This window comes from Cavia porcellus, unplaced genomic scaffold, assembly GCF_034190915.1.
Source record: "Cavia porcellus strain 051 isolate PalLab524CR breed Dunkin Hartley unplaced genomic scaffold, mCavPor4.1 scaffold_17, whole genome shotgun sequence".
Lineage (NCBI taxonomy): Eukaryota > Metazoa > Chordata > Mammalia > Rodentia > Caviidae > Cavia > Cavia porcellus.
The window spans coordinates 72,631,150-72,639,198 of record NW_026947500.1 but is presented as its reverse complement, the minus strand read 5'-3'; positions in this window follow the sequence as shown (position 1 = coordinate 72,639,198).

Here is an 8,049-nt window from a genome sequence, read left to right as displayed (position 1 = left end):
AGCACAGCCCTGGCCACTGTCCCCAAGTCTTCAGAGCCGGGACCTCAGCTGAGGCTTTGCGGCTGCAAAAGACCCCACGGAGAGCAGTACCACACTGGGGTGGATGCTCTGTGACCTTGAGCAGGTCACCTCGCTCCTGGAGCCTCAGTTTCCACTTGCCACACACAGAGTCAACAGTCACGGGGGAAAGCACGTGTGACGGCCAGGAAGAAGGCGGGAGCTGCCGGAGGCACCTTTCATCCCGCACCAGGGGAGGCTGAGGCAGGAGGGGCTCAAAGTGGGCCTCAGGCCGAGCAACTTAGGGGAGACCTTGTCTCAAAATTTAATAACCAACTAAATAAATAAATAAAACGCTGGGGATGGAGCTCAGAGTGAAGCCCAGGTTTCACTCCCATGGTGGGGGGGGCCGAATTAAAACGGAAAAAATAGAAGGGGAACCCCCCATGGCAGTGCCTGCTGGGCTGTTTAGGGGGCCAGGAGGAGGCAATCAGATGGAGCAGCGGTGTGTCTCTCTGTCTCTCCCTCTCTTGGGGTGCCCCCGCTCCCCCAGCACCCCGCGACCGCGCACACGTCCTGGTTCTCGGGGTCTCTCGCTGCCGGCTCCTCTGGGGCACGCGCAAAGTTGGGTGCTGGGCAAGGGGACCCAGGCTGGGGCACCCTCTGCTGCTCTGCTCCGCGCCTTGGGTCAGCTGGCTCGATCAGCCCCGGCCAGCCACACAAAGGGAAATAAAGTCCCCTGCAATCCGCGCTCTGCTTTCGAGGACTTCGCTGGTGCGCGCCACAGAAAGGGCACACTTTGGGGAGGGCGGTGCGGAGCAGAGGGGACAGGAACCCAGAGACCGGGGACCACCATAAGGGGTGACACTGGCCAGGGGGCCGCGCGGGGGATGGAAAATCAGCCAGAGTCCGAGCACCAGGCCAGCAGAGGGACCGCGTGGCCACCGCGGAGGCCACTGACAAGGCCCGGCAGGAGGTGGCACTGGCCTGGGCTGGCCGCTTCCCGGGCGCCTTTCCCGCCTCCCTCCCGGGGGACTCACGGCAGCCTGGGGGACAGGAGGGCAGAGCCCGAGGGGGCCATGCTATCTGCGCCCACCTGGCAGCCTCGCATCTGTCCCTTTGTGGCTCGGGTGGAGGCAGGGTGGGCAGAGGCCTCGGGCCTGGCCGTTTGTCACCAACAGCTGCTGGAGTCAGGGAACTGGGGGGCAGCAGCCAGTTAGACAGCACAATCTTTTCTTTCCTTAAAGGGACCTTGCTGACGTCCCCTTAAAGACAGGGGCTGGGAAAAGCTGGGGACCCCGGGGTCCTTGCTCCTGGCTCCCCCTGAGGTACACCTTGGAATGGAACAAGTGCCGGGCAGCCTTTGGGGCCGTGAGCTCCGAGACACGGATAACAGGGGAGCTGGAGGTGCTGTCTGCAGCTGCCTCTGCCTTGGTTTCCCTCATCAGACAGATCAGGCCAAGCTTGGGGACACCGACCTCTAATCCCAGCACTTGGGAGGCCGAGGCAGGAGGATCACCACCAGTATGAAGCCAGCCTGGGATCAAGGAGATCAAGGGCAGCCTGGACCACCAAGCAGGGCTGTCTTAAAACAAAAAGCAGGTGAGGCTTCCTCCAAGAGCACCCAGGGAGCTGGGGGGAGGCTCCTCGGCACGGATGTTTACACGGGGTCTCCCTTTTACAGGAGGAGAAACTGAGGCACAGAGGGAGGGGCGTTACTCAGAGAACCAGGGTCCCCTTTGCGCCTGGCTTTTGTGTAGCAGGTCCCTAAGAGTTTCTTCCTGGGAACCAGAGTTCTCCCTTTCTGCTCCTCCACTGGCCCAGTCTCAGACCTGTTGAACCTGCTGCCCCCAGGCGGCATTCCCTACCTCCCCGCTGGCTCCCCGACCTCTCCACTTTGGGACCTGGACCAGGAGGTGTCCCCAGGGGCGCTGGGGAGCATGAGGGGGTAATTGTCCTGTTTTCTGTCAGACTCGAGGCGATTCCCAGCTCTGGCTGAGCTGCTGACAGATCTGTCAAGCCCCAGCTGTCTCTGCCAGTAATCAGGGCCGAGGTATAAATATTTGAAGGCGCCTCCCAATTATGCACCGCGCTGGCATAGCAATCAGGGCGCCCCGGGCAGAATCAAATGGCATTTGACTTCCCAGGCCTTTGAGCTGCTTTGTCGGGGCTCACCACTCCCTGCGGAGGGAGGTGGGGAGTCTGGGCGGCCCTCACCCCACTGGAGGCATCTGACCACCAGGTGGGGCTCAGCCTCCTGAAAACCTGGTTCCCAGTTCCCTAGCACTCAGGTCCTAAACCCGCAGTCCCTGTGACCTTGGGGTGACCGCGTTCTCCCCAAATATGGGACAATAGCTGCGCCCTGGTGAGCCATAGCTAACCATCTTGATTTGGGGGGCTGTTTTGCTGTATGATATAATCCCTACACCCTAGAGCTCATACCCTGCGTTCCCCCAGGACTGGGGACTGAACCTGGGCCTGCTTTTGGCTGGGTTTGGCTGCCCTGAATTCTCCGGAGCCCAGGCCATCGCTGACTGCTCACCACCCTCCTGCCTCGGCCTCCTGAGCACAGCTAAGGCAGGTGGGCACCAGCGTGGCTGCCACCCCTGGGCGTCCTCAAAGGAGGGGGAGAGGCTCAGGGATGAGGGCTCTCTGGGTGCACACACTGACACACACACACACTTGCACGTGCACCCCAACTACACATGGAACAGTTATTGTGGCTCTTAATATATTGGCACAGCTGAGTAACAAGCACCAAGGACTCGAAGCTGGACATTGAGGTGCTGGAGGTGCTGGAGAACCTGCAGGAGCTCAAGGACCTCATCCAGCGGGCCAGGCGCAGGTGGACCACAAAGCCAGGCTGTGGCTGCTCCAGCTTTTGGAGGAGGAGCAGCGGAGACAGGAGGAGGAGGAGGACTGAATCACAGCGTGAGTGTGGGCCCCTCGCTCCTCCCCCGGGCTCCCGTCCACACCCCATCTCACCTTCTCCCTCGTGGTGTCTGCGTCAGGGTGTCTCTGTGAACTCTGCACGGAGGCTGCCCGTCCTGGCGGCTGGTGTTGGGCTTCGGGCTCTGGGTTCATGTCCCAGTGCTGGACACCGGAGCCAGGGTGCTTGCCGTGAGCCGAGCTGTCAGCCCCTGACTGTGGTCTATCTTCAGACAGGGTTTGCTAGGTTTCCCAGGTGGGGCTCAAACCTGCGATCTTCCTGCCTCAGCCTCCCAGAGAAACGGGATGGCAGGTGTGCACCACCACACCTGGCTTGCTGTGGTTTTGCGGGAGCCGAGTGCCTCGTGCTTGCTAGGCTGGGCTTCTGGGGCGCATGCCTGGGGCCACGCGGGGTGCGCTTCATTCCCCTCAGCCCCCGCATGGCTTCCCCCGTCCCCAGCACACAGTAAGTGCCAGGTTACTGGCAGTGCCCTGTCACTACAGGATAGTGTCACCGTCAGTGTATAGCGCATGCTCAGCCCTGCGCTCTGTCACACAGGGCGCTCCTGGAGGAGCAACAGAGGCTGACGCTCCTGAAGGACCCGGACTCAGAGGACGAGGCTGCCCGCACCCCGCCAGCCCCGCGGCCCCATCCCACTGACATCCTGTGTGAGGTGAGCCCGCCCAGGCCGGGAGGTGGGGAGCAGGGCCGCAGCCTTGTCCCCACAGGGCCCAGGTTCCACACTTGCATGGGGTGTGAAGGTGGAGGTCAGGTGCCCAGGACTCTGGGCTGGCATTTGCCAGCCAGGGGAAGCTGCTGTGGAAGGGGACGCAGGTCGCCGCCTAGGTGTCTCCTTGCCACGATGATAGAAATTAAAGTAGAGCCTGCATGTGGCACCTGCTTGTAACCCTGCACTCGGGAGGCTGAGGCAAGAGGATCTCTGCAAATCTGAGGCCAGCCCAAACTGCACAGTGAAACTATGTCTCAAATACACACTACTAAGCCAGGCCAGCCATGGTCAGTAACCACTGCCACATTCGGCCGCTAGGTGATGGCACCGTCCCCGGGTTTCTGGGTTCCTGGGTTGGGGGGGTGACCCCAGGCAGTTCTGCGGGGAGGAGGGTGGAGGGCCCCCTCTTCTGTCCACTCTTTCATTCTGGTCCAGGGAACGGAGCCCAGCTGTTTTTGTTTTTTCTTTCTGTTTTGAGACAGGGTCTCACCCTGACCTTCAGAATGGCCTTGAACTCCCTGTGTGGCCTGTAGCGCTGATGGTCTTGAAGTCACAGTGATCCTCCTGCCTCAGCCTCCAGAGTGCAGGGATCACAGGCGGGCGCCACCACGCCCGGCCCTTTTTAGTTTGAAACAGGCTCGCTAAGTGGTTAAGTTACTGGGCTGGCTTGGAAATCAGTTTTCCTGCCTCAGCCTCTCACATTACGGGGTACAGGGGTAAGGCGCTGTGTGGTTTTTTTCATCTTTTAATTAGAAAAGGAACAGGAATCTCTAAACCCTAAATAACCCCGAGACACTGCCTCCCCATCCCCAGCATGAAGGAAATGGGAGTCCCCACATCCCAGGCCCAGTCTGGGTGTCTGTCTCAGCACCCTGGACCTGGCCCACTGTCAGGGCCCCCCACCCAGAAGCTGGACCATTCTGTCGGGTCTGCCTGGTGGCCTGCCAGGTGGGGCCCCTGCAGGGCGGTTCCATAGGCCTGGGGCGTGCAAGCAGGTGTGATGCACACCTGTGAGCTCTGGGAGGCTGAGGCAGGAGGGTCACAAGTTCGAGGCAACCTGGTCAGCTGAGCGGCTTAGCCAGACCCTGTCTCCAGATCAAAATTTAAAAAGCGCTGGGATGCGGAGCTCAGCACAGGGGCCCTGGGTTCCATCCTCGTACGGAAACAGCCCTTGAAATGCTGTGTGCCTTTTCTTTGTGCCCTGGGGTTGCAAGGCACTGCCCACGCCCCCAGTGGGACCTGGCGGGTGCCTTCCAGACAGATGGCCGGGACTGTCCATCCCAGGCCTACCCTGGGAGCAGAGGAGCTGTCCCTGTCCCCAGCCACCCTCGGCCAATGTCCCCTGTCTCCGCAGGAGCCCCAGGGACCCGAGCCCTCCCCACATCCTCCTGGCCAGTCTTCCCTGAGCCAGCTGGGAGCCTACGGGGACAGTGAGGACAGTGACACCAGCGCCTGACGCAGCACCCCAACCGGCCACGGGCCCCAGAGCTGCAGGCACACAGAGGTCAAGATGCCTTCCGAAGCTACCGTGGCCTCCAGGTCCCCCCTGCTGCCAGGTCAAGGCTGTGCTGCCCTGCTCTGTCCCCTGGTCACCTCTGTCCCAGCCACAGAGCTGTTGGAACCAATAAAAGGTGCGGTCCGGGGCTGGGTACCCCGAAGAGTCCAGGGACCCTGAGGCCTCTGTGCCCAGGACCCCACGTGGAGGCCCGTGTGGCACTGGCGAGGGTCTCGTTGGGCCCACAGGGTAGCCATTGTGTTCGCCTCCCCCAGCCCGCGGCAGAGTGGCCAAGGTCACCTGGCTCCCAACCCTGCAGGCCGGGACCCTTGGGTTGCCACCTCCAGCACAGAGCTGGAGAGGTCAGGTGTGCAGGTGCCACCCGCTTCTCCTTGGAATTTTCGGGTACTGAGCCACCTGCTCCTGCCCCCTGCCTCGTGCCCGGCACAGCACCAGGCTGTCCCTGCCACCGCCTCGCCAGCTGTCACCCCTCACCCCTCTGCCTTGGGTTGGTGCCAGACAGGGAGCCCTGGCATGAGCCAAGCTGTGTACCACCCTGCCCAGTCAGATGGGGCCTGAGAGGTGCCAGCCCGGGTGTCAGGCCTGGTCTTCCCGCTCCTGTGAGCTCGGGGTCACCAGCTTCTGTCAAGTGCCTCTCCCATCACATGGGCCCTGGGGAGAGGCTCATGTCCCCATGTGACTGGGGGCCTGTTTTTTGTTTTTTTGGTACTGGGCCAGGCAGGTGCTTATGCTGCTGAGCTAAGTCCTTGGCCCTTGGGGGCCTCTAACCAGCAGTTAACACAGCTAGGGATTGAGGACAGCAGAGCGTGGTGGTGCACCTGCCATCCAGTCATCTGGGAGGCTGAGGCAGGGGAACCCCAAATTTCAGCTCAGCCGGGGTGCCTCAGAGATACCCCCTCTGAAGTGGAAAGGACTGGGGTGCAGCTCAGGATGAGCAGCTGGCTAGCAGAGGTCCATGGCAAGGGAAAAAGGCAGGCAGGGTCCAGAGCTCCTAAGCCAGGGCCACCCGACGCCGGCCAGCAGGCTTGCACTGTTCTCCTGCTGTGTTGTTTGAGTGAGAGTCTCCGTCTGCAGCCCAGGCCTTGACTTCATAGTGACCCTCCTGCCTCAGCCTCCTGAGTACAGGGATTACAGAGTGCTCCATGGAGTCTGCCCTCAGTAGATTTAGCCCCACAGGGGATCACCACCTCCTTCACGACCTGTTCCACAGCTCCCGGGCCCCCACCAGGTTTGGGGTCCCAGGGGTTCCAGAGACAGGGGGCCTCGCTAAGGACACCCCTCCTTTGTGAGCCCCCACTCAGCCTAAGTATCTGCTGAGCACCTGCTGTGAGACTCCCTGCCGAGGAGGCCTTGGTGGTGACCTCAGCCAGAGACAGAGGTCCCAGGGTGGGCTCTGCGGACAGGGAACACCAGACAGGTGCTTCCAGAGAGGGGAAGTGACCTTGGGGTACCAGGTGGGGAGGGGGCATGTGGCTACTAATTGGGTGCGGGGTTTCTTTTGGAGATGACCAAACTGTCACGAAACAGATATCGGTGCTTGTTAACTGTTCCTTGTATAGTTGGGGTGCGTGCGCATGTGTGTGTGTGTGTGTGTGTGTGTGTGTGTGTCAGTGTGTGCACCCAGAGAGCCCTCATCCCTGAGCCTCTCCCCCTCCTGTGAGGACGCCCAGGGGTGGCAGCCACGCTGGTGCACACCTGCCTTAGCTGTGCTCAGGAGGCCGAGGCAGGAGGATGTCGAGCAGTCAGCAATGGCCTGGGCTGTGGAGAATTCAGGGCAGCCAAACCCAGCCAAAAGCAGGCCCAGGTTCAGTCCCCAGTCCTGGGGGAACGCAGGCTATGAGCTCTAGTGTGTAAGGATTATATTTCATAAAGCAAAACAGCCCCCCAAATCAAGATGGGGAGCTATGGCTCATCGGGACACAGCTACGTTCATGTTTTTGGGGGGAGCACGGTCACCCCAAGGTCACAGGGACTGGGGGTTTAGGACCTGAGTGCTAGGGAACTGGGATCCGGGTTTCTACGACGCTGAGCCCCATGTGGTGATCAGATGCCTCCAGTGGGGTGACTCCCCACCCCCCCACACAGGCAGTGGCTATCCCCGACAAAGCAGCTCAAAGGCCTGGGAAGTCAAATGTCATTTGATTCTGCCCAGGGTGCCCTGATTGCTAGGCCAGCAAAGGTGTGTAATTAGGAGGCACCTTCCAATATTTATACCTCAGGGGCTGGGGATTTAGCTCAGGGGCATAAGCGCCTGCCTTGCAAGCAGGCAGTCGTGAGTTGGATCCCTGGTATTGATAAAAAGGAAAAAGACAAAAAAAGAATAAAAGTATTTATACCCCGAGACAGCTTGGGCTTGAGGGATCTGTCAGCAGCTCTTGCCGACCTGGGAATGGCATCTCTGCTGACAGAAAACAGGATGAACACCTGGCATGCTCCCAAGCACCCCTGGTGACACCTCCTAGTCCAGGTCCTGCATCGGGGAGGGCGGGGAACCAGCGGGAAGGTAGGGAAGGCAGCCTGGAGGCAGCAGGTTCAACAGGTCTGAGACTGGACAGAGGTGGGGCTGAGAGGGAGGTAAGGGGAGTGTCAAGGCCCTCTTGCCTTCTTGGCTGTGGGCCTCAGTTTCCCCGACTGGGAAATGGGCCAGTGGAGGAGGAGAAAGGGAGAACTCTGGTTTCCACAAAGAGACTCCTAGGGACCTGCTACACAAAAGCCAGGCGCAAAGGGGACCCTGGTTCCCTGAGTAACGCCCCTCCCTCTGTGCCTCAGTTTCTCCACCTGTAAAAGGGACACCCTGTGTAAACATCCGTGCCGAGGAGCCTCCCCCCCAGCTCCCTGGGTGCTCTTGGAGGAAGCCTCACCTGCTTTTTGTTTTAA